Source organism: Pagrus pagrus (assembly GCF_965226575.1).
Source record: "Pagrus pagrus genome assembly, chromosome: 3".
Classification (NCBI taxonomy): Eukaryota; Metazoa; Chordata; class Actinopteri; order Spariformes; family Sparidae; genus Pagrus; species Pagrus pagrus.
Window position 1 is genome coordinate 32,582,592 of NC_140187.1, and position 24,909 is coordinate 32,607,500.

Genomic DNA, 24,909 nt, shown 5'->3' on the forward strand with positions numbered 1-24,909 from the left:
GACCGAACCGGCTAGCTTCCGGTTTAGCGCCCGGCTAACTCGAATGGGGATAAAATTATTTAATTGTGCAGGTCTTCTAGACTTTCCAAATGTTATTTGACCAAATGGCTCAAATTCTGACAGTCAAACGAGTCATTTCATGGGGGTTGTGACACTAGAAAATATATATATATATATATATAATATATCCACTGTTTTACAGAGCCTTCTTTCACAATGTTAGCGTACGGGAAAAAGTCTTCTTGGGCTGCAGTGCATCACGTTAAGATGTAATTACGCGGTTTGGCCACTATGAAAAATGGCTTCAAAGCCTGGCACTCATCCCGGATGCCTGGTTTGCTGTCCTGGCTCCACAATGGTGGAACAAGCTTTCCATAGACATCAGGACAAGACGGACTTCGCAATTCAGCTGATTAGATGAAGTCTGATATACTTCTGTGATTCTTGCAATTACTGGGTTGTATCCCCATGGTTAAATGTACTTATTATATATTGTTTTGGATAAAAATGTCAGTTAAATGAAAATAATGCAATGTAAATATCACAAGTAGTTCTTGTCTAGTTCTACAGATTGCAGAGCTCTTTTTCTAAAGAGTTTTTTAAAGAGTTTCCAACGCTTTATTTTGGTTAGTTTATAAAAAGACTTCCAAGCAGGTAGAATCCTCAGCAAAATCACACCAGCAGTCAAAATGAGCTGAAAATCCATTCAAATTAATTGGTATGTGAATGCAGTATACACAGCGAAATGGAGCTTTATCTTTGAGCAGGAGAGAACACAGATGGATTTACTTTTCAAAAGCTGATCGTAACTGTGTCTGCTCAGTGCTGATCTTTGTCTTTCTCCTGGATCATCGGCTGACACATATGCTAAAGAGGTGGAGTGTGATTGAAAGCTCTTTAAAAAGATGGTAGGTGGACCTAAACTTAGGAATATCATTTGGTCTTTTAGTTATACAAACATTAGGAGGTAATGAATTATGTTGGCACACATTGTGTTAGGCTGAAATTTAAACAAATTCACCAGTTGCTGTTATTCTTTTGCATATTTGACACTCCTCGTGTCACAGATGTTATGTATTATTAAAATGTACTTTCTTTTACCACTAGTGTTGCCATTTTTACCAGGACATAACTCTTTAAGATTATACAAGTAAGATGGGAATCAAATGTTTAAGAGCCTAAATTTGAATAAAGTTGACTTGACATCTTATATACATGAGACCAAACCCCTCGAGCACCTCTGTAGCCTCTTTCCCTTGGCTCTGTGTCATGCTGTTAGAGGACATTGCTGGATTGCATTGGGACAAAAAAAACAGCCCATTTATCACAACATCAGCTGCCCAGCAGGCAGGGAGGCGAGCTGGCAGTGCCACTGATGGACTGGCAAAGGCCTCATATTACCACAGCCCCTGGTTTCCCCACAGCCTTGCTGATGAGCCCCTTGCCTGCCATCAGCCTCTGCATTCCCTTTCCATTTCTCAGAAACTCCCAGGGGTGACAGGGAGGCATTGGGTGGCTGATAGCGAGAGTAATTAAAAAGGCTGATTAGAGTGACGGAAGGAGGACACCCAGGGAGAAAACAAGAATCTCTCTCAAGGCAGAAAATACAGCACAGATATCACATTAGATCAGTCTTCAAGTTAACAGGAGACTTTTTTTCCCTCAGTCACTTCAATTGGGGCAGAATCTCAGGGGAGGCACTGTCACACAAGTCCCAGAAACACTGTACAAAGCCAAGAAGATGTACTCTACTGAGAGCTGTTTAAGGTGAAGCCAAGCACAAGATTGTTCGGCCTACTTTTTCCCTGTCACACAATAATGGATACATCTATATTTTCTTATTGTTCGTACTTTGAATAGTCAAAGTCACATTCAGTCAAGATAAGCTTACAACAAATATTTATCCAATGTTTATGAGAAATATAGCAGGAGCCAGTTCATCCAATGTGAGGATTCACTTTTTCATGTTGCATTTACTGAAGTGTTGTACTCAAAGGTACACTATGCAGGATTTTCCTTAAACAAATGGTCCTTCTCAATTAACTTTTATGACCCACAGGAAGTGTCTGACAGTCTTTATGCCTGTAAAGACCCTGATCTCTGCTTGTATTTTCTTATCTTCTAACTATTGCTGCTTTTCACTTTGACAACAAGTCCTTCGCATTTTCTGGTCTGTCAGCTCTCCTGACTTTCTCCACACTAAAAGCTAAATGTGACTCCTGTGACTCCGGGAGTCATGCTATGCAGGGTCGAAATGAAGTCTGAACAAGTGAGGCTTGAGTCTTTAGCGGAAGATGGCGAGTGACTCTGCTGTCCTGACATTGGTCGGGAATTTGTTCCACCACTGAGGCGCCAGAACGGAGAAGAGTCACGCCTTTGCTGAGCGACCTTTGTTTGCTCTCCGTGATGGCGGTACCAGCCAGCCAGCTGATGTAGTGGAGCGAAGTGCTCGCGCTGTGGCGTGTGGTCTGACCAGTGTTTGGAGGTAGATGGGTGCAGTTCCAGCAAATCTGCAGGATCAGGCCACAGCAGTGATGTTGGGGTTACAGGATAGTCTGTTGTCGAGGATTATGCCCAGGTTCCTCGCAGTCAATGAAGGCGATACTGTGATGTCCTCGACAGTGACTGAGAGGTCAATGCGAGGGCAGTCTTTCCCCAGGATGAAGAGGAGTTCAGTTTTATAAAGGTTGAGCTTGAGGTGATGCACAGTTGTCCAAGCGGAGATGTCTGCCAGACATTCCGAGATGCGCGTTGTAACGTGGGTGTCGGAGGATGGGGGAAAGGAGAGGAACAGTTGGGTGTCATCAGCATAACAGTGGTAAGAAAATCCATGTGATGTGGTTGCAGAGCCTAGTGATCTAGTGTATAGTGAAAACAGAAATGGTCCTAGTACTGACCCTTGAGGGACACCAGTTTCCAGAAAGCAGGGTTTGGACAAGGAGCCATTCCATGTGACCTGAAAGGTGCGACTTGTCAAGTAAGAACCAGGTTAGAGCAGAGTCAGCAATGCCAAGTTCAGCCAGAGTGGAGAGGAGGATTTGGTGGTCGACTGTGTCAAACGCTGTAACGCATGTGTTGTTTTAAGAACAGCTGTATATTGTATGTTGTTTTGGGTGTTACTGGTAATCGAGCCATTCAGTCATTTAGGTATGAGGATGTGTTGGTTCAAGACGTTTCTAGGCATTGGTATATGATGACCTGGGAATGAGACTCATCTACTATATACCACTTCTCCAGAATTGCTTACTCTACCTGTTAATGTTGTGTTTACATTGAACAACTGACAAATCCTGCATAGTATGCCTTTAAGGTTGGAATTTGATGTTGAAAAGCTAAACTGAATGATATAATAATGATGCATAATTGATGTGTGATCAAAACAACAGTTGTAGGATAACAAACAAAACATGTAAACATACCAAGGTTCTTACACTTTTTCACCAATGATTTTCCATGACTTCTCCATGACTTCGCCTTTTACCGAATTTCCATGACCAAAAGAAATTATTTTATCTCAATGGGACCACCGAAAACTAATTATCGTAACACTAAGTAAAATTAGGTTTACATTTGAAATGTATGGTGCCTCTCTAAAACAAAAAAACACCAGACAGGCACACTTGGATACATTTTCTCATATTTTAATTCCAACGGTTTTTTGTCAATGTCTCCAAAGATAAAAATGCCATCACATTTTCTGTCAGAGATAAACAGAGAGAAATAGTGCATTGGAGTAGGAATGCCAGTGCTAACTATTCATTACACAGTAATCAGTACGTCATGGGTCAGTGTCTTTTGCCAGCCATAATTGGTATTTATCCTTAAAAAGTCATGTATTATTGAAGCTGCACTTCCCTGGCATTTTGTCGGTATTGTCCATTTGCTAGCAGAAGCAACTCCAGGCTAGTGGGTGGGCCTGCAGTTCCTACGTGCTTGCACGCCGCATGCCCAGTAACACAGACTGAGCCAGATTGAATAAACTTTACATAGCACCAAAATATCATGACGGTCCGTGGCAATTTACATTTTATCACGACACATCGATTTTGTGATTAATTGATGAAACTTTAGATATATTTCTATGACTTTTCCAAAACTTCTGAAAAAATATTATTTTCCATAACTTTTCCAGGTCCTGGAAATTGCATTTTAAAATTCCATGACTTTTCCAGGTTTTTCATGACCGTAAGAACCCTGACATACACATACATTATTATTCGCTTTAAGTCTGTGATAAATAATTTATCACTATTATCATTATTTCAACTTTTGCTCTTAAGTGTTGTGGTTTTGTTAAAAAGTCGATGATCCATTAATACACAGACATCAAAGCATCTTCAAATTGATTTATTCCCCAAATAAATCTGCAAAAATCAGCAAATGTCTACTAGCATTTCATTTCAGCAGCCAGAATCTAGTTTGAGGACAGCATACCCTCACAAGGTCAAGGCTGAAATAACCTCAATTAAATGAAGTCCAATGCACACAATCTCAAAGACCTCCTAAGCAAAGCAGCACCCGTAACACATCTTCAACTTACAACATCTTGCCTCACTTTCAATTAATAACAGATTTTATACAGACTTCACAAGATATGACAGTGAGCGCTCAACATCTGAATATAATCACTGCCGTGGCAGTAATTCATTATCTATTTGGTATTTATTTATTCGACTATTGTGACGAATCAGAATGACAGAATCTAGAAAACCTATCTTTTCTGTAGCCTGGCTTAAAGAAAATAAAGAGAGATTTGTAAGTTTCTGCTCAACAGAATTATGTTACAGCAGCATTAAGTGCTCTTCAAAAGGAAAAGGCATCAAAATGTGTTTCTATTTGACAGGCTGGGATATACTTAGATGTGCCTTTGGCTTGATATCATTCAGTTCTCCTGGCCTGCAACTGTTCATGAATGAGCCCAAGCTGTCTGGTAAGTGCAATCTTAACACATCAGCAGTATAATATCTGAAGACGCTCTGTTGGAAGTTCTGTAGTTAGAATTATATTAGTTAAACTGTCAATGGGCAACTTTTTGCTTTAACTTCCCATTCTGACATAAATATCGATTACACAGTGTAATGGTTGTAGAAAAATTAAACCATACGTGTACAGATTGGTACCCTGTAAGTCTTGCTTTTACCATACTCTTTAGTCTGCCACCGAGCTGCATTTTAACCAGAAAAATAAAGGTTGTGTTACAGCACAAAGAACATCTTGCCATTGTAAAACCAAGCAGGAAAAGGCACTGTTTCCCCAGTCACAATCCCCAAGTAACGGTGGAACAGCTGGAATAATTGTGGGTACTCGACACCGCCAAAGAAAATTAATCCCGGCAAAAAAAGAGAAGAGAGTGATAGAAACTGGGGTAAAAGAACAGTGAACAGAAAGGAATTTACTCAGTGGAGAGCGCTCAGGTGTTGCATCACAGTTTGTTAGGGTAAGGGTTAGGGTTAACGCACCGAGCAAAATGTGAGTTTGTTCTGGATCACCAGTCAGTCTTCATTTTCCTGGGAGATAGAACTCTCTGGCTGAAAAAATAGCAAAGTGAAAGCAAGGTGTACAGGGTACCAATCTAATTGTACATGATGACGCATTCATTCATTCATTTTTGGGATCTATTTACTCTTTCCTAAAAAGCAGCTCCTTGAGGTACTGAGAGTTACTGCTGCCATCTCAAAGTAGTGAAGGCAGAACTAAGTTGCAAAATGTCTTCTGAAAGAGTTTGGATGTGAGAGAAGGATTCAACAACAGTCAAAATTGATGTCTTAACCATGAACATGACTGCTCTCTAACTCTGACCAAGTAGCTAAACCGTAGCCACAGATCAGCAAAAAAAACTTTTATGGACAATTATATGTATTTTGGACTGCTAAATAATACCTGGTGGGAACAGCAGATTAAAAAAAGCTCACATGGATTGTTTTAAAAGGCACTGACGCTCTGTATTGTCATTAAGGTTGGAGTACTTGTTAGACTGAACGTGTGGATTTACAGCAGAGAAGTGGATGAGGTGGGGTGTAATGAAAACTCTACTGAGGGAGATGCTCTACATACCTCAGGAACAGCACTGAAAAATAGCACCTGCCAAATTTGGGTGATTTTGTGTATTGGTTAGTGAATTTGCGGAACCTGTGAGTCATGGTGGCGGCTAAATAGAAGTACTGTAACAGAGAGTTTGTGACAGACAGCAGCGCAGATTGAATCGTGGGGCTTCTGCTAGTTCCTCTCAGATATTTACTGTGAGAGTTGAGAAAGGCGTTTTTGGACACTCACTAACCAAAGTGCACCACCTCCTCCTCACATTACAGCGGGTGTAAATGTTTATAACTTCAACTAGAGGTTGAAGCAGAATGAAAAGAGAAAAACCCCAATGGAAGTGAATTGCTGCCAAGCAATCAGGTAAACTTGTGTTCTCTCCTCTCCAAGCTTGCTGTCAGCTAATAACAGTGACAAAGTTGATGTGCTAGCTTGCAGTGCATCTGGGGCCTTTATACATAACCTGGCATGGCCTGACTTGGTTTGACTAGGCCTGTCAGGAATGTGTCCATCACAACAGGGCTACCTGCCTGAAGGTTTGTCTTTGCTAATGACTTAAAAGCAGTGGGCTTTTCTATTGCTGTGACTAGAGATCAAATGAGCGGCTGCATATCCTCAAAGATTAACCACTAAAAGTTCTGCTTATTTGTGGATGAACATGTTCATTTATAATCAGTGATTCACAGTAAAAGTTCCCTGTTATTTAGTCACGTTGTTTGGTCACATTCTCAGAAGACCTATAATAAATTCACTGTTGAACCAAACTTCATGAATGTTTTTGTGACAAAGTAGTTTGTGTTCATCCCAGAAACATGAGAGCTGTAGAAATTATTGGAACTGAAGACTGACATGACATTCTTTATGGAAACTTTTGACCACAACTGTATGGGTGGTATACTAAATACTATACTGTATACTCCTTACAAAGGCTCACATAATTTGAAAACCAAACGTGACCAACTTGGCCATGCGTGGATGCTAATCTTCACGCCTATCTGCTAACTCACACTAAAGCCCTTCTCATCCAAGAGAAGAAGGAACCATCCTTGGAAAATAGTTTGTTGATTTTAATTCCCCGTTTCATTTCACAGTGCCCATCAAAGATATCAAATTCAAATTCAAAGGGGCTTTATTAGCATGAAACATATCAATGTATCATCACATGGATAAATGTAAGGCTTATGAGTTGCCACTAATAACATTTCAATCCTGAATTAATAATGTGTATTATGCATTTCTTAATATGTGATATCTTGTTAATTAATCTATGTGATATTTGGTATGATTTCAAAAAGATTTAAGTTAAATTAAAGTTTGTTAAGAAAGAGAGAGAGAAAGCCCTCCAAACTCAAGAGCTGAGCCCAGAAAAGAGTCCCCTATGTCAGCTGGTACTGAGGCTAACTGCCCCCTCTCAGACACAGTCTGACCAGCCTCACAACAACACTGTTCTACAAACACCAATCAGAGTGAGCAAATTGTAACACAATGTAAAGAAACCTACCTGGAACATTGGAAAGAAGAAACTAAAAGCCAAAGTAGATTAGAATGTTATCTAGCCCCACAAAGAGATTATGAATGAGCAGAATATCTCTCTACTGTCAGAGATAGAAAGCAGAGACAGATCCTCACCAAGTACAGGCTCAGTGACCACAAACTGACAATCCAAACAGGAAGACACAAACTATCATGGCAACCAAAAGAAAACACAACATGTGGTCACTGCTCGACAGGTGAGGTTGAGACAGAGATGCACTTTCTCCTACAATGTAAAACATTCAATGAAACCAGGAACATTTATTTTAATAAGTTTAATTCTGTAATCTCAGAGTTCAAAGAGCTGAACGACATATCAAAATTAAAAATACTCCTGGGAGAAGGAGACAGGGCATATCTGCTGCCCAATATGTGCCAACATGCCACAACCTGAGGGACAGTGAATGACCGACACACACACACACACACACACACACACACACACACACACACTGTATATATAATTAATATAAATCAATCTTTATGTTGTGTTAATGTTCATATTACTGTTTATTGTGTTCTGTCCGAATGTTTGGACAAATTGTATTTTGATGTGATGTTTGATTTATGTGAAAAAGCCTCTGTCCTACCAACTTGTTGAAAAAAAACCCACAGATCTCAACATCAGGATGCGTACAGTCACACCTCTTTTGGATCCTTTACCCTGGCGCTGCTTGGTTCAGTGTGAACAAACAAAAGCGTTTCTTACAGTTCGGTCACTGAACATATTCTGATTTTGCTAACGCTTTACTTTCTTACTTTACTGAATTACAATAGATTTCCCTCAATTAATACGCCTGTTAGTAGATCTATTCTTGACTCCGCAGCAAGAGTGGTTATGGTAATTGTTAAGTGACCTAGGCTGTTATCTCACTGGACGAGTAGTTAGTGGGTTGCTTAATGACTATTATTAGCACCATATTAATACTAATAATTTTGAGCTTTCTTTTTAATCTTACATCACCTTTGGCTATAAACACTTAACAGAAGGCCTACATAAAAGACTCCCCAAATGCAATGACTGCAGAATCAAAATCCAAAAACCATCCATCCATCCATCCATTTTCTTCCGCTTATCCGGGGCCGGGTCGCGGGGGCAGCTGCCTGAGCAGGGACACCCAGACTTCCCTCTCCCCAGACACTTCCTCCAGCTCTTCCGGGAGGATCCCAAGGCGTTCCCAGGCCAGCCGGGTGGCATAGTCACTCCAGCGTGTCCTGGGTCTTCCTCGGGGTCTCCTCCCCCCGGTGGGGCATGCCTGGAACACCTCCCGAGGGAGGCGTCCAGGGGGCATCCGATACAGATGCCCAAGCCACCTCAGCTGACTCCTCTCGATGTGGAGGAGCAGCGACTCTACTCCGAGCTCCTCCCGTGTGGCGGAGCTCCTCACCCTATCTCTAAGGGAGCGCCCCGCCACCCTGCGAAGGAAACTCATTTCGGCCGCTTGTATCCGGGATCTTATTCTTTCGGTCACGACCCAAAGTTCGTGACCATAGGTGAGGGTAGGAACATAGATTGATCGGTAAATCGAGAGCCTCGCCTTACGGCTCAGCTCTCTCTTCACCACGACGGACCGATACAACGACCGCATTACTGCGGCCGCCGCACCGATCCGCCTATCAACCTCACGCTCCATCCTTCCCTCACTCGTGAACAAGACCCCAAGATACTTGAACTCCTCCACTTGAGGCAGGATCTCTCCCCCAACCCGGAGGGAGCAAGCCACCTTTTTCCGGTCGAGAACCATGGCCTCAGACTTGGAGGTGCTGATTCTCATCCCAGCCGCTTCACACTCGGCTGCAAACCGCCCCAGAACATGCTGGAGGTCCTGGCCCGAAGGAGCCAACAAGACAACATCGTCCGCAAAAAGCAGGGATGAAATCCTGTGGCTCCCGAACCAGATCCCCTCCTTTCCATGACTGCGCCTAGAAATTCTGTCCATAAATATAATGAACAGAACCGGTGACAAAGGGCAGCCCTGCCGGAGTCCAACATGCACCGGGAACAGGTCTGACTTACTGCCGGCAATGCGAACCAGACTCCTGCTCCGGTCGTACAGGGACCGCACAGCCCTTAGCAGAGGGCCGCCGACCCCGTACTCCCGGAGCACCTCCCACAGAATGCCACGGGGGACACGGTCGAATGCCTTCTCCAAGTCCACAAAACACATGTGGACTGGTTGGGCAAACTCCCATGAACCCTCGAGCACCCTGCGGAGGGTATAGAGCTGGTCCAGCGTTCCGCGGCCAGGACGAAAACCGCATTGTTCCTCCTGAATCCGAGGTTCGACTATCGGCCGAATTCTCCTCTCCAGTACCCTAGAATAGACTTTACCAGGGAGGCTGAGGAGTGTGATCGCCCGATAGTTGGAACACACCCTCCGGTCCCCCTTTTTGAATAGAGGGACCACCACCCCGGTCTGCCATTCCAGAGGCACCGTCCCCGACTGCCATGCGATGTTGCAGAGACGTGTCAGCCAAGACAGCCCCACAACATCCAGAGACTTGAGGTACGCAGGGTGGATCTCATCCACCCCCGGTGCTTTGCCACTGGGCAGCTTCCGAACTACCTCAGTGACTTCAACTTGGGTGATGCATGAATCCACCTCCGAGTCCCCAGCCTCTGCTTCCTCTATGGAAGGCATGTCAGTGGGATTGAGGAGATCCTCGAAGTATTCCTTCCACCGCCCGACGATATCCCCAGTCGAGGTCAACAGCTCCCCACCTCCACCGTAGACAGTGTTGGTGGAGGGCTGCTTCCCCTTCCTGAGGCGCCGGATGGTTTGCCAGAATTTCCTCGAGGCCGACCGGTAGTCCTCCTCCATGGCCTCCCCGAACCTTTCCCAGGCCCGAACCTTTGCTTCCGCGACCGCCCGTGCTGCAGCACGTTTGAACTGCCGATACCCGTCAGCTGCCTCAGGAGTCCCCCGAGCCAACCAGGCTCGATAGGACTCCTTCTTCAGCTTGACAGCATCCCTTACACTCGGTGTCCACCACAGAGTTCGGGGATTGCCGCCACGACAGGCACCGGAGATCTTACGGCCACAGCTTTGGACAGCCGCGTCGACAATGGAAGTGGAGAACAAAGTCCATTCGGACTCAATGTCCCCAGCCTCCTTCGGGATCTGGTCAAAGCTCTCCCGGAGGTGGGAGTTGAAGACCTCCCCGACAGAGGATTCCGCCAGACGTTCCCAGCAGACCCTCACAGTACGTTTAGGTCTGCCAAGTCTATCAAGCTTCCTCCCCCGCCAGCGGATCCAACTCACCACCAGGTGGTGATCAGTTGACAGCTCAGCCCCTCTCTTCACCCGAGTGTCCAAGACATACGGCCTGAGATCAGATGATACGACCACAAAGTCGATCATTGACCTCCGGCCTAGGGTGTCCTGGTGCCACGTGCACTGATGGACACCCTTATGCTTGAACATGGTGTTCGTTATGGACAAACTATGACTGGCACAGAAGTCCAACAACAGAACACCGCTCGGGTTCAGGTCAGGGAGGCCGTTCCTCCCAATCACACCCCTCCAGGTATCACTGTCGTCGCCCACGTGAGCGTTGAAGTCCCCCAGCAGAACGATGGAGTCCCCGGTTGGAGCACTCTCCAGTACTCCTCCCAGGGACTCCAAGAAGGCCGGGTACTCTGCACTGCCATTTGGCCCATAGGCCGAAACAACAGTGAGAGACCTATCCCCGACCCGAAGGCGCAGGGAAACAACCCTCTCGTTCACCGGGGAAAACTCCAACACATGACGGCTGAGCTGGGGAGCTATGAGCAAGCCCACACCAGCTCGCCGCCTCTCACTGCGGGCAACTCCAGAGTAGAAGAGAGTCCAGCCTCTCTCAAGGAGTTGGGTTCCAGAGCCCAGACTGTGCGTGGAGGTGAGCCCGACTATCTCTAGTCGGTAGCGCTCAACCTCCCGCACCAGCTCAGGCTCTTTCCCCCCCAGCGAGGTGACATTCCATGTCCCCATGGCTAGAGTCACCGTCCGGGGATTGGGTCGCCGGGGCACTCGCCCAGGACAGCCACCCAAAACACACCGCACCGGCCCCTTCTGATCCCTCCTGCGGGTGGTGGGCCTACGGGAGGGCGGGCCCACGTCGCTCTTTCGGGCTGTGCCCGGCCGGGTCCCGTGGGCAAAGACCCGGCCACCAGGCGCTCGCCTGCGAGCCCCAACCCCGGGCCTGGCTCCAGGGTGGGGCCCCGGTGACGCCATTCCGGGCGACGTGAACTTCCTCGATGTATTTCCAATCATAAGGGCTTTGTGAACCGCTCTTAGTCTGACCTGTCACCTAGGACCTGTTTGCCTTGGGAGACCCTACCAGGGGCATTAAGCCCCGGACAACATAGCTCCTAGGATCATTCAAGTGCTCAAACCCCTCCACCACGATAAGGTGTCGGTTCAAGGAGGACTCCCCAAATGCAATGACTGCAGAATCAAAATCCAAAAACCATGACTGTAAAAATGGTCAGGTAATTATATACTCCACGTTCTGCTAACACCATCTGCTGGCTAAGCAGGACCTCAATACTTGCTCTATATTGTAGCTGTTGTTCATGTTAGGAGGCAAAATACAGATGAACTCTAAAGGAAATCCGTGATTGTGTGTTTTTCTCATATTGAAATGCAATAAGCCTGTTTAAAGTGGTCATACACCAAAGAAAGCAACCAATGCTGATACTGTATGCTAATAGATTAAGGAGTGATAATAACAGTGTATGCTTTGAATTCCTTGGATATAGTTAGGCAAGTAAATGCTAGAACACTCATTACAGCCATAAGAGATTTGACTTGGAGTTGAGCTCAAAGACTTGAGACCTAACTTGGACTTGAGCTCAAAGACTTGAGACCTAACTTGGAGTTGAGCTCAAAGACTTGAGACCTAACTTGGAGTTGAGCTTAAAGACTTGAGACCTAACTTGGACTTGAGCTCAAAGACTTGAGACCTAACTTGGAGTTGAGCTCAAAGACTTGAGACCTAACTTGGAGTTGAGCTTAAAGACTTGAGACCTAACTTGGACTTGAGCTCAAAGACTTGAGACCTAACTTGGAGTTGAGCTCAAAGACTTGAGACCTAACTTGGAGTTGAGCTCAAAGACTTGAGACCTAACTTGGAGTTGAGCTCAAAGACTTGAGACCAAACTTGGATATGAGCTCAAAGACTTGAGACCTAACTTGGACTTGCACAAAAAGCCTGGTGAGCATCTCTGCTGTAAACTAACAATGACAAGGCGACACTATTTACACATACTCTATGTTTCTTCATCTTTGCTGCAGTTTGAACACAAGATTTTGGTGCAAGGAACTATGGGATGATAGGATGTTCTGTCTTTTCCTCAACAATGGATCTATGCCTCCTTGGCTACAGAAGAAAAGACAGGAACCACTTGGAATTCAGAATAGTCTTCTCATAACTTACACAGAGTCACTTTGGAATAGGTTCAATAAGTAAGGAATCCTTCTAGTAGGAGAGTTGCTTTACAGTTTCAGAACATTTTGACATGCATGATAGATGCAGGAAGATGCAGCAGGGAAGCTCTTGGACCTGTTCCAGCAGAACTCCACCCAAGGCAGCATGGATCTGGAGGCAGAGTGACCTTGACTACTGCACCTTTCTAATGAAGGATGGACTGTCAGAGTGGGAAATTTCCATGGCTGAAGACAAGCATATTACTCTAAGTTTTACATTCACTTGTAACATGTAGTGTTGTCTTATAAAACAGCTATATCGTATTGTCGAGTGCCATTGTATCAATAGCTGAACTAATACTTCAGTACCATGACAATTAAGAGGATTTATAAGCCTAAAACTTAAAAAAACGATTTTCTTCTGTAAGGAAAACTCTATAGTCAGGTGAGACAAAAACTGAACCAGTGGATCTGCTGCTCTAAAGAAAGTAAATAGAATGATGAAGAAGGAGGATTATCTCCAAATTCTTCAGGAAAATCTAAAATCATCAGCAGAAGATTGGGTCTTGGGTGCAGTTGGGTGTTCCAACAGGACAATGATCCAAACACACGTCAGAAGTGGTAAAGGAATGGATCAATCAGGCTAGAATCGAGGTTTTGGAATGGCCTTCACAATGTCCAGACTTGAACCCCATCGAGAACATGTGGACTGTGCTGAAGAAACAAGTCAGTTTCAGGAAGCCAACAAATTTTGTTGAACTTCACCAATTCTGTCAAGAGGAGCGGTTAAAGATTCATCCAGAGGATGACTAGAAGCTTGTGGATGGATATCAAAAGCAGCTAACTGAGGTGAAAATGGCAGAGAGACATTTAACCAAATATTAGAATTGCCATGATATACATGTTCTTTACTGTAAGTGTATGTAAACTTTTGACCATAACTGAATCATAGCAGTGGCATATGCCAGTAGTTAGTGGTAATGTAATGACAATGAAGAATTAGGACTGACAATAAGGATATGGAGTTTAACACATTTGTGAGAGAGCTGTCACTTACTTTACTTCCAGGCTTCGATAACTATGTGCAGGTGGTGAAGATGTACCGTGGAGTTGACTGGAGCAGGCTGAGTGTGTATGTGTGTGTATGTGTGTATGTGTGTGTGGCAGCCACTGTGCTGCCTCCAGTGCGCTCTGTGTGCCTGACAGCAGTTATGTTACTGCAGCAAAAATAGACACAAAAACTATATGGAAACTAGCACCATACTTAGTGGTTTATCTGGAATATTAGGAGATCTTTTTAAAGCAATGTAAGGTCTGTTCTGCATTTCTGTAATGTTATTTGATGTGATCTTGAATTTCCACCACGGACAATGACAATTTCATGAGTTAGTAAACGTGGTTGAGGTGAAAAGGACTCAGTATGTTTATGCTTAATATCAGGTCAGCCAATCAGGTTAATATGAGTCCTTTTCACCTCAACCTTGTTTAGGCAGACCGGCCCGTCCTGAGGCCCTCACCTCACACATCCACAGCTGACCACGAGCATCAGCACAGTCCGGCGTCTCAGCTGTGCTCTGGGTGGGAATGTGATGGTGTGACACTACTGATGAAATATCTAGCACATTCTGATTTGAGATTTGGCTTTGCTTATATATATTTATCAATTGAAAGGTTCTCATGAAATAAACGTGGCTCAAGAAAAGCACAAGTACACATAACAATGTTTATCACAACATGGATCTATGTTAAACGTTTTATATTAAGTGGAATTAAATGAGTAAGAGACTTCATTTTACAGTCCACAGTGGAGCCCTGCAGTGTGTAACCAGCTTTTTAGTTTCATGTTTAAATCTGACTGAGACATCAGTGTATGGAGTACAGACTTACAACCCTGATTCCAATAAAGCTTAAACATGATTAAAGCCAAACACAAGGCCACTGAATAGTATGTGTAGCCTTTATACGACCATGTGTTTCACAGAGTGGTGAACCACGCCCCATCCTTCCTTAGACTGAGCCTTTCGAGGATTCTTCTCTCACAGCTAATCATGATTCTATCACCTGTTACCATGAACCCGTTTACCTGTGGAATGTTCCACACAGGTGTTTTTGGAGTGTTCCACAACTTTCAGTCTTTTGTCCCAACTGGTTTGGAACATTTTGCTGGATTCAAATTCAGAATAAGCACATATGTGCAAAAACATTAAATATATTGTATTTTGAGTATATCTCAAAAAGGATTAGCAGGGGGTTGTTAGGATCAGGGTTGTGCATATAATGGAGAACATAAAACACTGATGAACATAGGCTCAGATATAATGAGGACATTACATGTTTCTACAGGACTCATTTAACACCACAGATCACAGCTGGGAGAGATGATCCTCCAACACGACCATACAGAGATCAAATCCTTCAAAATGAAGTCACCCAACTAATAGAAGATGAGTTTCTTTAAATGAAGACAAACGTCAAACTGGATTCTGTCTGTCTCAAAAATGAAGGGAGATCAGAAGGAACGGATTTGTCCCTAATTTGCTCTATGACTTAGGTTTGTGCCATCAAATGGGGTAACCCATTTATTTAACATTGGCCTATATATTTTCCCTCCTCGTCATACTCTTAAAGGGACAGTCCAGCATTCAGAGAATTACTACATTTTCAATCTAATTCACAGTCAGATAAGACAATCACAGCTGTTTACAAAAGCTGGAATTCTTATTTATTACTACGACTATCACACCTTTCAACATGCATATGTCAGAACAAATGACAAATTCTATGATGGCGACACAAGATGTTTTCTTCATTTTTTTAACAACTTTATTCTCCAATTTTTCAAGTCATGAGAGTTCAAAGTTTATACAAGGAAATGTATTTATCATCATACAAATCCTTGGTTTGATGATGATAATTTGAGCTCAGTCTGGTGTCCTTATAAATTAAATAAATAAGAAAAACTGAAAGGGTTCAGAGATGGGCTACTAAACTGCTGTAATTCTGAAAGCATACACTTAGCAGCCGATTATATTGAGACATATCGAAAGAAACAGGAAGCCAGCAAAAACATTGTTTTCAGGGTGCTCCCAAGCAGCATCCTCCGGTGCTTAAAAAATGAAGCCAACATAAAGAACCAGAAACTGCAGTTCATCAAATGTCAAGCTCACAGCAGAAATAAACATGTTGACAGCCAACCGACGTCGGTATCTTCAGCCAGTTTCCCTGTTCATGACAATGGGGGCTGAAACTGCAGCGTGGCTACTGCCAGCCCCATCTTTCTACTGGAGTTTACCTTTGAAAATGATCAAGAAAGATGATGACGTGATCTTTGCTTTCACTGACAGAGAGACACAGCGGTGACAGATCCTCACCAAGTACAGGCTCAGTGACCACAAACTGACAATCCAAACAGGAAGACACAAACAATCATGGCAACCAAAAGAAAACAGAACATGCTACAAACAGAATATGTTTAATTCGGTAATCTCAGAATTCAAAGAGCTGAACGACATATCAAAATTAAAAATACTCCTGGGAGAAGGAGACAGGGCATATCTGCTGCCCAATATGTGCCAACATGCCACAACCTGAGGGACAGGGAGTGACCCACACACACACACACACACACACACACACACACACACACATTATTGTTATGTTCTGTCCGAATGTTTGGACAAGTTGTGTTTTGATGCTTTGGCAACATTGTTGCTTTCATGCCAATAAAGCCCCTTTGAATTTGAATTTGAAATTTGGGACAGAGAGAGAGAGAGAGAGAGAGAGAGAGAGAGAGAGACATAGGGACAGAGAAGGGGGGAGAGAGAGAGAGAGAGAGAGAGGGAGAGAGGGACAGAGAGGGGGAGAGAGAGAGAGAGAGAGAGAGAGAGAGGGAGAGAGGGACAGAGAGAGAGTGGGAAACAGAGAGAGAGAGGGAGAGAGAGACAGAGAGAGAGAGAGAGAGAGAGAGAGAGAGAGACATAGGGACAGAGAGGGGGGAGAGAGAGAGAGAGAGAGAGAGGGACAGAGAGAGAGAGAGGGAGAGAGAGACAGAGGGACAGAGAGAGGGGGGGAGAGAGAGAGAGAGAGAGGGAGAGAGAGACAGAGGGACAGAGAGAGGGGGGGAGAGAGAGACAGAGGGACAGAGAGAGGGGGGGAGAGAGAGACAGAGGGACAGAGAGAGGGGGAGAGAGAGAGAGAAAACAGTGCTGTATAAATACTGCCCCTCACCTGTATTTTCTCATGTCTAAAATATTTTCCACAGAAGCAGACATTGAAGCTGTAGTGACAGTCTGGTATGACGTTAATAGAACTGTCCACGTTTTGTTTTCAGGTCTAATTCTGCTGAGAACCACCTGTGTGTTGTTTCGGACCATCACTCTGGCTCTCCTATGGGTGACATCCTGGAGGCCTGGTCCACTATTTTACAGCCAGCTGGTGCACCTGGCATGTGCTCCTCTCTTGTAATGCGCTTCTCATTTTTGAAGCAGTTTTTATAAATGTCAGTGCAAAGCATGGAGTTGCACCACTTCATTAATTCTATTTAAATGCCCAGTCTTGCAGGCAGTCCTGCTCCACAGGCGAACCGTGCTGTTTTGCCCAACACGACCTTCCAATAACAAGCCGCCCTACCACCAGCTACTGTAAATATACACTGAAGATGGATAAGTACTATTCCTTTAAGATATTGCACTGTGCTATGAACCCGTACTGCCCTGTGTCATCTTTGTGGGTTTCTCCTGGTTCTGAGTAAACTACCGTTACACTTGATTTTAGAGAATAAGATGTCTACTAACTGTAGCTAGAGAAGCTCCAAGCTAGCTCAACACAGTGAGGCTAATATAATTAATACATCTAATAATTATTGGTTGGTCCAACCTGCTATTCACCAGTAAAGGAACAACTATTGATTGATCAGGGCTAAATAACATCCCTATTCAAACAGAGTGTCTGACTGAACTATTCAAGTTCATTTAAATGTCAAGCTCACACAGGCAAAGCCTAGTTCTCACATCTTTGAATGGTCCTTTAAAGCCTTTGCGTAGAATTAGAAAGTTTCTCACTTGACATCTGAGTATCACAACAGCAATGCACATTATATTATTATTAACATAGCTGTTATACTGTATACCTAAACGACGAGGATGTGTCTACTTAGTTTTGCCATGAAACAGAGACGGTGGCTCAGTAAAGACAGAATTATCTTGACAGTTCACTTCAGTCGTACCTGCTTTAAGAGCTTGGCCAGCTCTGTGTAAGCCTGAGGCGAGGCAGCTGACAGAAACAAGCAGCAGATTACTGCAGCCTGTAGACACTTGCTTTTTGCCTCCACTCTCTAATTTCTCTCGCTGCTCATTTTCTACATTTCATTCACCAAACACATTTACTATATTTTAACGGCCATTTGCACATATAATACAACATCTATTGTATGCATATCCCTCTCCTGAAGTGAACTCCTCCCAACCTGCAGAGGACAATTCAACAAAGACATGAGCTGGAAACAGCTGCGGAGGTTGAGCTCAGAGGCCTGAGGTGACTCCTGCCTCCCCACTCGTCAACAAGTTACACAATACTCTTTTAAATTAAATTAAATTGAATGTCCACAAAGCAAATGTAATCATCATCAAGCATCATTCAGTTGATGGTAACAGTGACACCAACCCATAAATGATCATTTCCAGTGCTTGTCCACTTTTCCACACAAACACACATAAAAGACCAATTCTGAGAAAGAAGCAGCTCCTTTCCTTTCAACATTTTGCCAAGCAGCTTGACACTGACTGACTTTGGTGACCTCTTCACTTTTTTTTTTTTTTTTTTACATCACCATGATGTTCCCATTTGTTTTTTAGTCAAATGTCTTGACCAATAATTGGATTGTCATTCTATGTGATACCAAAATCTTCATTTGTCCAGCAGTTTGGTTTGTATAATCTGCTGACAGTCTCCTCGTCCTCACCTGACGTTCATGTTTACTGCTTATGTTAGCATGCTAACCTGCTAAACTAAGATGTGTTAGCATTCTGTTAGTAGCTGAAAACAGCATCTGTCCCTGGCAGAGTGATTATGTGACATGATCTTGAGCAACAAACTCAATGTCTTTGTCGCCTTCCTCCATTGTATTGTTGTAGTGACTGTCTATCATCTGATATAGAAAATTACCAACTTTAATGTGGAAAAGTCACCGCAACCCGGTTAGCCCTCCCTACCCAGTCTTCAGTGAGACTGGTGATTATGTGATGTCATTTCAAGTCACTTTCCACGATGCAAAGCTTCATTTATTTACTGTTAATGCAAACTGCTTGTGCAGCTTCACATTTAAAGCTTTCTACTGACAGCATGGAAGAGCTGTTACTGTGAGGCAGCTACAGGAAATACAGTGAGGCTGAACTGACTCCTCGAGCAATCTGAATAACTGATTCATTTCACCATTAACGCACATGGAGCGAAGTCAGCAGAACAGAGAGGCCCTGAACTTTACTTGTGTTGACAGCGACAACATTTGTTACTGTAAGTATAATTAAACCTCGCCAGTACTTAATACACCTGTTTAACAAGCATAAACGTGTGAGCAATATAGATGCATGCAACTTCAGATGCATCATTTGATAATATTATTATGATATATGTTTTCTTGCACACTGCAGAAACAGATATTATTGCGATAAAAATGTAGATTTTTCAAAAAAAGGAAACCGATGACTTTTTCATTAAAGAGACTTGAAAAAAAAAATGTCTTATCCATCCCCTCGATTAATTGCTGGAATAATCAGTGAATACTTTATTACTAAAATAACTGGTAGCTGCAGTCCTGCAGTCGTGATTAGCAAAACTACATTAATTGTAGACAGTTTTTGCACTTTTTGTCAGCAGTTTTATATATAACAGGGAGGTGGTTTTTGCATTTAACTCCTCAAACACTTCATATTTTGTATATTTCACTAATATCCAATGCTCTATTGTCTTAAACTAGGCCCAGTGTGTGACCCTGACCCAGTTACCGCAACTGCAACACTTGTTTGAAGTTAGAGAAATAATAAAAATGCACATTAATTCACATTAAAACATTAGCTTCAGGTCTGTGACAGGATGCAAACACTGGTCTCCTGCAAAATCAATCTGCCACATGCCCATCCACCAATATCCCCCCAGCTGGCTGGTGCTAGAAGAGAACTAAATTTAGTTTGTATAACATCTAATTCTAATTTCAGAATTCAAAAGCGTTCATGGCTTTACTGACACACTATCGCAAAGTCAGAATGAAATGTTAGATAATCAATATTGTTTAAGAACAACATAGCAGTGCACATTTTAAGACAGACTGTCCTGAAAGACATTTACAGTTAAACCTATGAAGAGATAAATAAAAAAAAAAAATAGTAATTAGAGTGATACAACTGGTCTGTGAGGCCAGTGCCTTGGTTTTTATGTGGATTAATGGCACAAGCTACAGAGTGGGGATAAATGACAATCCTCTGCTGGGATCTGCAGACAGCACTAGTGTTTTTTTTTTCCTTCCCTATACAGCAAGTGCTGACATTGACGTCCACTAAGCTGCCGCCATGAGAAATGAGCTGCCACCGCTGCAGCAACACTAACAGGATAGACTGCACTGAAAGGCATGAGAAATAAGCATGTTACAATATATTTCAAAACAAAATCTTCCTTAATGCCCTTTTTATTGCATTTTAATAATCCAAAAGGTCATCAATGACTTTTACCTTGGCCTGTTGACTTTTATACTCTCCCCTGCAAGCAGTAAGTCCAAATAAATATTACATATAATACAGTACATGATGGAGGCACACTGTCTGTCAAGCAGTTCACACATTTTTAGCTTACTAACTAAACTAAATATTTTAACTCTGAAACTCAGAGCTCACACATCCTTAACGACTCTGTAAGTTTAACAGCCCTCCAGCTAGTTAGAAGTGAAGAAGCCTCTTGGATGAGAGGTGAAACGTCTTCAAGAAACTGAGGCCTGGACTACACGTATATGGATATTTCTTTAAGCGGATATTTTCGTCCTCGTTTTAAAAAAAAAACTCTGTCCACACGAAGAGGCAAAACTGAAAACGATCACCTCTGAAGCCTGCAATGCCATGCCCGGCCGATAGGTGGCGATTAGCAAAATGTAAAATACCACAGAAGAAGAACTTTATGAGCATGCGCAGTCAAACGGTCCAGAAGAAGAAGTCAAACGGCGGCAGTTAGGGTAAGAAGTTATGATGAAGAAAACGAAAATAGAATCTTTTGTGTGGACCGACGAGTGCAAAGTTGCAACAACGTTACGTTCATGTGTAGAGCTGAGATGAGACCTAAAAGTGCAAAGCACACATAGATAGCCCGGTACATGTCGGCCATTGTTTTTGACAACCGTTTTGCTTCAATGCGCATGTGGGAACGGCTTGTCGCTAGGCGCTTGACGTCATCGCGTCAACACCAGCTCCGTTTAACATCGCTACAAAGATCCACTCAATTGGATATTTTTTTTATTTCTCCACTCTTTTATCCGTTTAAAAATATCTCCGTTTATGTGGGTGAAATCGCCGTGTTCATGTGGTTGAGAGGCCCAATTGGACAGAAAAATGTACGTTTAGGAATATATCATATTCGTGTAGTCCAGGCCTGAAACATGTCCAGTTTCCTACGAAACAGCACTAAGAGTTACCATGACCTGGATGACTGAGAACCTTCATCAACAATACAATACATATTTGTTCCAAAATGAGGTCCCATAGGGCCCACCAGAAGGGGCGTGACTTCGGCTCTCTATTGGAGAGCAATGCAGTAGAGGCTGGAACCACTATGGTCAGAGAGGGGTGCAGCCACACACTTGCTGCAGAAGGAGTGCATGCTGCGGGATTGACTTTTTTTTCTGGCTGAGGTGGTGCTGGTTCACAAGTGGAGCACAGGTTCAGAATAAAATTTGAACTAGAAGTCGAATGTCCGAGACAAAAACGCAAAAACTACAATCACCTCAGCAGCAATCTGCCTTGATGCATTTTATTACACTCAAGCGAGCAGCCATTTTAAGTCCATATGGATCAAGGAGGAATGTTTGACTTTAGGTTACAGCAGGTCAGTTGAGTTTAATTTCATGTCTTGTAAATGGCGGTTCATATTTTAACCATGATTGTCTAATTGCATTGTTCATATTTGCCTGTTTAGACCTGAAGGCTGCCCGTATTCTGGTGTTCTGGTGTCTTCACGGTCCTCACTCGTCTTCTTTGTGTGGTGCTGACATGAAGAGTGACTGCACAGTCGGCGTCTGTTCATCTTTTCTATCCATGCCATAAAATTGCAGAATCATGAAGTTTGTTCTGTATGGATTTGATTGTGATAGAGATGTTTAAATGCTATTAAATAGGCTATATCATTATCATTAAAAATGAAATTGAAAATAAAGGATACAAATACATTCTGACAGACTTTTTACAACCCTGTCCGTCAACATGATGGACGGCAAGAAAGTCTGTTCACTTTTACTGAATCTTTATACAGGTAGAACACAAACTTGGCAGAATCAGATCAGAACGTCATGATGTCGTCCAGCCAAACACAATAAAGAGGAAGCTGACAGGCAGCACTGTTTAATATCCCCCTTTCCATTTCATTATTTTACCACTGTAGATGATGGGTGAAGTCTCTTTTGTAGCCTACTTCAGATTATTCTATTTAAAAAATGAACTAACTGAAATTATTTAATGGTATACAGTACCACACGGCCTGAAAGAGGGTGTTTCCAGTCACAACCAGGAAGATCAGAGAACTGGTGCTGTGTTTCCATGTGCCGGGCTTGGGCCAGTTAAATCTTGTGTCTTCCTCAGCTAACACCTGGCTGTGTGGGAGACTAGAGAGACGTCTCTCTGTATTCTGTACATCGTCACCGAGGTTTGGTTCTCAAGCTCAAACTCAAAATGACTGTATTTTAACCTTTTATAATAATGATAACTTATCTACATAACACTGCTAAAAATGTTACAAAGCAATACAACTTTTCAATAAAAATCAAAACAATTAAACCAAACTGAATCCAAGACACTGCATATTAAGAAGACGAAAGAGTTTAAATAGTTGCAACAAATACCAGTAGTTAGGAAAAAGCCATAAAAGATGATTTTTTCAGAAGAAATTCAAAAAAGGGGACACAGATTTCCTGCCTAGGATTTCCAAGCAGTCAGTAGCCTTAAGACACTCGACTGAGGGTCTGTGGACCCCTAATGGCCCATGTCTATATTACAGACAGTCCATGGAAGATTTGTGGAAAAACGTTGTGTGAATTTATTTAAATTTTCTCATCAAAATCAATCAGACATATTTATACATTGTTTTACTGATCCTACACACCTGCTGCATAAGCAGCGAAAGCAGCGAGTCAGAAGCACAGCACCAATGTTCAGTGTCCACACAGCGAAGTCATGTGCACAGGACCAAAGGAGAAACAACTGAGCCCTACAAGAGTGCCTTCATGGCCACAGTAGACAGCTGAAGTGATAAAAACTGAGTATATGTGTTCAGATGTACATGAGATGGATGACTGAAACACATCCAGTGTTTGTCTACCTGACACTCCTGATGCTCACATATCCTCTGAGGTTTTAGTGTCCACACTTTGCATTACAAACAATAATTCTCCTGTGTTTTCTCCGTTTTTGTCGTAAAAAGCTGTAGTGAACTCAAGTAGAAGACATCTGCCGGCCTGGCTCTACTCAGCAGGGATTTTGCATTTCCATCACAGCTGGGTTACCTGCTTGAAGGTGTGTCTTAAACCAATGATCCCTGCAGTACTATTGAAGAATCACTGCTAACAAAGTGGTTCCGCTAATCCAGTTACAAACACATCTCATTTACTACAACTTCTTCACAATAAAAGCCCCCCGTTATTGAGTCAATTAAAATCTTTTATTATGAAGCATCATTGCAGGAAACATGTAAAACAGTAAAACACAGCAGATGTCTGAAAGAACAAACAGCACGAGAGACACTAAAGAGATTCAGTCAGAAGCTACAGACGTACTGAGAGCTGAACACACTGACTTTAAAAACCTCTTTCTCTCAGGTTTCCTGCACAAACATGACACAGGTTCATCGTCGCCGTGGCTCGGCTCAACTCAGCGCATTAAATCTGGTGATGGAAAAGCAAATGAGCGTGGCAGCGTTCGACTCGGTGCTGGTGGAAAAACAGCATTGGTTCATGTCAACAGGAGAGACTGAGGCACTTCAGGTGCGCTTTTTGGACTGGAGATATTGGAATGAGACACATACTGATTTTTCTGTTTAACATTTAGCATCAACATGACAACATCACTGATAATCATTGACTATTATTATCAATAGGCACTAAGTGGAACCAGCCCAGGACATTTGTATGTCACCTGATGATTCTCCTGTCCTATGGCTGCTCACGCCTTGTTCACATGGACTGGTAACATCAGGGGGCAAAGTCTTTATTTTATTTGTTTATCACCCTGGATGTGATGGTGGGGCTTGTAACCTGTTTTACACATTATGAGCCGTGATCAAATGTCTAACATCTGACCACAGAAAACAGATGTTTAAAAAGAAATACAACCCAAAACCACAGACATGCCGATTCCCATGGGACTAATATTAACACATGACCTCTGTGCTTGGTGAAATATGGCAGCCAACACTCAAACACAAATTACGGACATGTCAATTTCAAAGAATGAAGATCACAGATGTCCTCCACAATTACTATAAATAACTGGAGGTCCCCATGAAATATTAGTATAGTGCAAATAGGGCTTTAGAGGAGCAAATGACTTACTTCTAAACCAAAATGAATGGAGGCAGACTTAGTCACTTAATGGATCAGTAGGACCTCAGTCTGAAGCACCGTGAGCCTTCAAATACTGACTCCTGGCTGAATGAGCCATTTACCTGCTCACAGCTTTTCATCAGGGTT

At 43.0% G+C, this 24,909-nt stretch overlaps 1 protein-coding gene across 3 annotated transcripts in view; it reads right to left on the reverse strand.

The window, feature by feature from the left end:
• fhit (fragile histidine triad diadenosine triphosphatase) overlaps window positions 1-24,909 on the reverse strand; it is a 372,469-nt gene that overhangs the window by 339,758 nt on the left and 7,802 nt on the right. The window lies entirely within an intron of this gene.